The 4320-nt window shown below is 37.7% G+C and overlaps 1 protein-coding gene across 1 annotated transcript in view; it reads right to left on the bottom strand.

Moving 5' to 3' along the window:
- USH2A (Usher syndrome 2A (autosomal recessive, mild)) overlaps positions 1–4320 on the bottom strand; it is a gene marked incomplete at its 5' end in the record, with an annotated part of 716575 nt that overhangs the window by 85010 nt on the left and 627245 nt on the right. The gene's annotated exons all lie outside the window — the stretch shown is intronic.

The following is a 4320-nucleotide window of genomic DNA, read 5'->3' as shown; positions in this document are numbered from 1 at the left end:
AACTTTTGAAAATGTTTAGATTGGAAAATGCTGTTGTGCTACAGATTTGGCTTGTTGGATGTGACAGAATAGACTCCATCTTGTGTTATTAACTATTATGGTGATCCCATTGGGTTTTCAAGGCAAGAAACATTCAGAGGTGGTTTGCCATAGCCTGCCTCTGTGCAGCAATCCTAGACTTCATTGGTGGTCTCCCATCCAAATACTAACCAGGGCTAACCCTGCTTAGCTTCCAAAACCTAACAAGGGAATAACTATACAGGTAACTAAAATATAGCTATCTAAAATACCTGTCAGGTTCCTTTGTTTGTGGGTTCATCTGTCTCTTCAAGTTGTCTACTACATAATGCAACTGCTCCCTCATTCATGAGTTATGTGGCTTATTTTGCTTCCCAACTGACACAAGAATTAAAACTTCCTGATCAGGTAGATGGCAAGTGATCTGTGGGCATCAGCCAGTCTACAGAAAACAATTTTAAATAATCTGGATTGTTAGTATATCTACAAATTTCTGAGCACCTGGGATTCCATTGCATCTTTTACATGTTTCTATCAAATTCTTATAATTTATAGATCAAGAGACAATGGTACATCTTCTTACTTTAGCTTTGTCAGTTCAATAGGCTAAGCAATTCCTAACCAGCACCACTCAGAAACTGAGCTGTGTTTAAAACAAAACAAAGGTTAGCATCATGTGTCAGGTCTGTGTCATTTCATTTGGACTGGAAAGTAAATGTCTGTCTACTAGAGTGGTTGCTGGTTGCTGTAAATTAAAAAAAATCTCTTCACTGTTAGATGTAATTAAATATTTTAACAGAGATTCCAGTAATTTAAATGTTGCAGTATTGTTGTAATATTTTTCTAGGCTTCAGGAGTTCACAATTGTTTGGCCCAATCCAATCTGGGAACACTGGAGAAGTTATCACCCATCAAGGTAATTACTTTCAAGTTGAAATAATTACTCCATCAATGTTAATGGTCTTTCAACTTCAATAAAGCACTCACCTGCCGATAATCACTGCTAACCTCTTGCTCTCATGCAATTCCCTCTCTATTTAGTGGGTTATATTACAGCCGTTAGAGTGGTCACTTGTCCTGAACAGCTGCTGAATTTCACTTTGCTTGGCTGTGAACCATAAAAAAATTAGTCATCTGTGTATGATTTCCCCATAACCCAGAAGCCCTTGCAGAGCTAAGGATATGATCTTCTAGCTCTAATAGGGCATGTCTGGGGCAGCCATCTTGTTTCTGTTGGTGGCTACTCTCTATGCAATCAGCAGCACAGCAGTTCAATTAACATTTGCCCCCTCCTTGCCATTGGCAGTGTTTGGTGTTTCCTAAGTGGCACATAGCCTAAGTGGCTTGCAAGGTTCTCCAGTGTTTTAGTTAGTCTGTTTATTAGGTTGTAGTATTGTGAGTAAAAAAAATAAATCCCATAGCTTAATCAAAAATTTAAAATGTGTTCCAAAACATCTGAAAAGGGGTAAAGTTTGTTTAATTTTCCATTGCATTATTTCATTTAAAAATAATATTGAACAGCAATGATTTGAATTATGAATGTTGCTAGTTTACCACGGTGTATCTAGCAGCTGTAAATGTCTTGTAATTGGCTTGGTCTAGCATACTGGTTACAGTGTCAGAGGACAATAGAGCCAGAATCAAGACCCTAATTGTCCATGTCATTGGAAGACTATGGAACAGTCACTGTCTCAGTCTAATCTGCCTCAGTGGATTGCTGTGAATTAAAAATGGAGAAGAACACAATCATGGGTACGTCCCTGTGCTGTTTTAAGGAAGGGCAGGTAAAAAAAAAGTGATAAAACTGTGAATGTGAGAGTATATAGATTGGCTCATGAGCTGTTTATGCAAGAGGTGAATAAAGCACGATTCAAATGCCAAGCCATGACATGACACCTTTTGAACAACCCCATGCTCACACTTTCCCTCTTAGGACTTCACTGTGGAAAGAGGGAAATGCGGGTCCAGGTTGAAAATTGCTATGAGAGCTACTATTAATGAGATTTCAAAATGAAAATATTTTATGAGTCATTATATAGTATGCATTTGTTGGCGTTTTTGGACTATGATTTGGAAGACATGGGTTCAGATCTTCACTCTGCCACAGAAGCATGCTTGGGCCAGTCACTCTCTGTTAGCCTCACCTACCTCACAGGGTTGTGAGGATAAAGTGGAAGAGGAGAGACATTTGTTGTCAGCCACTTTGGGTCTCTACGAGGGAGAAAAGTGTAGCATAAATATCTAAATAAATAAGCACGGGGTTGCTTGCATAGCAACAAACTATTACTTGACTTAATGTCTGAACCAACAGTCTTGTGACTTCAGTGGAACTATAGACATATGTGGCCCCTTAATTTCAGGCAGAGCTCTTCTCTTGCACTGATTTTGTTATATTTTATTACAGCCACTGTACCAAACTTTTGGTACCTGACTTTTCAACTGTTCTTGATTAAGCACACAATACCTCTAGAGCATGCACAGCATCCTATACAACAGGAACAGAATCTAACTGATTAAATAAAGGACAGAGCTCAGTGCTTGTTAAATACTTTAAGTCTTGCAAAGTAATGAGGAACCTTGTGTGTAAGAATGACTGATGGCATATCCCATGACAGGGCTCCAGTAGAGATGCTTTAGGAGATTAAATGATTTAACTTAGTAACCCAGAAAGCTATATTTTAAAGGGGCATAAGTTTAATTATTGGAATGCTAGTTCCTTCAATAAAATTAGATTTTAATTAAAATGTTTCATTCACAAATCTGCAGTTAAGGGTGTGTCAGCAATTTGATGGCACAATTTCATTTCCTACTACAGAGCAGTAACTTTCAAACATGATGTCTACATTTCAGTCTCTTCTGCAACTGGAATAATGCACATGGATATCATCTCTTTGTTTACTCAGGTTAGGTCACCATTACAGAGGCCATTGATCTGAGTGTAAAACAAAATTATGGTGAACATGGAGGATAACCTGAGGGATTCTGAATGAAGCAAACACATTTATAAATAATGTAAGCAAAGTTTCACCTGTGGTGGGATGAGGGTGAGGTTCCTCTCATAATCTGACATCTAATTTTGCCTAAAGCGAAATATAAAGCAGACTTTGAGGAACCTTCTTAGGTGAAGCATCTGAAAAATTTGGGAATAAGTCAAAACTGTTTTGACAAATTTAATTTCCCCCCAGATTGTGTATCCATTCTTAGTAGTCATAATTGTTGATGGAACACAGAAGATGAGTCACAATCTAGTAAGAAGCTCTACTACAGAAAGCCCATTGCAATGAACTTAATTTGTGCAATGAGATCAACTGCATTTCAGTGAGATTGGTGCTGGTTTTCAGATCTACAGGCATGTCTACCTGTGAGCTTCTCTTTGCTATGCAAAAGTTTAGCACCAAACAGGAAGTATGAGAGATGTTCTTGGATACAGAAGCTCCTGACAAAGGACAACCTGTTAATGACATTATGCCTTGGCAGACCACAGGTCCTATTATTATTTGCCTCTATTGCAGAAATACTCTGAGTACCTGCACAGGCTAAAGATCAATCCCTATGGGAATTGTATGTGCTAAATCAATACACCTAGCACCAAAGGAAGAGATCCATACAATGTGCTCTATGTTAAAGTAAGGGCAATAAAACTGTTTCTATATAAATTAATTTAAAACTGATATAAATGAAAAGAAAGCCATGTGCACTGACAAAATTCTACATAGTAAAAATATTTCCTATGAAACAGCTAAATAGAGTTTCAATAATGGAAATACACTGAAAAATAATAGAATTACCTTACCTATATTTGGTAAGTTATGCACATATTTCTGAGATGCTATTTCAGTTTAGGTTTTTCCAGGGAAATAGTTTCTGGTGCCAAAAAACCCCTAATTTAAAAGGTGTTAAAATGCTGATGCTAAGGAAACATACTGTGGTAACATTATTTAAAAAGCCATTTTGGTACATTTTATTACCCTCAATGCAACCATCTTGGATATTTTGTGTTGTTGTTGGCATGGTGTGGAAGACAGTTCAACGCATGACTGGAGCGAGGAATTCTGAAGCTGAGCAACATGCTGAACAGTACTTGAAAATGACACTTAAACACCCCCAACAACTACTACAAATGGTCCTTGTGGAAATTCTAGCCATCAGGCAACCTTAGAGACGGGGTTTTGAAAACCGTTACAAGACAGTTTAGTATTTGATTAGGTCTGCAGTTACTGTAGTTTGCTGGGGAAGTATAAACATTCTACAGCTTGTGAAAATGTGGAATCTAGATATGTACACCGCAAAGTACACCGCAAA

The sequence above is a fragment of the Gekko japonicus genome, unplaced genomic scaffold (assembly GCF_001447785.1).
Source record: "Gekko japonicus isolate JY-2015 unplaced genomic scaffold, Gekko_japonicus_V1.1 scaffold810, whole genome shotgun sequence".
Lineage (NCBI taxonomy): Eukaryota > Metazoa > Chordata > Lepidosauria > Squamata > Gekkonidae > Gekko > Gekko japonicus.
The sequence above is the reverse complement of the archived record's forward strand: the minus strand, read 5'-3'. Positions and strand labels throughout refer to the sequence as shown.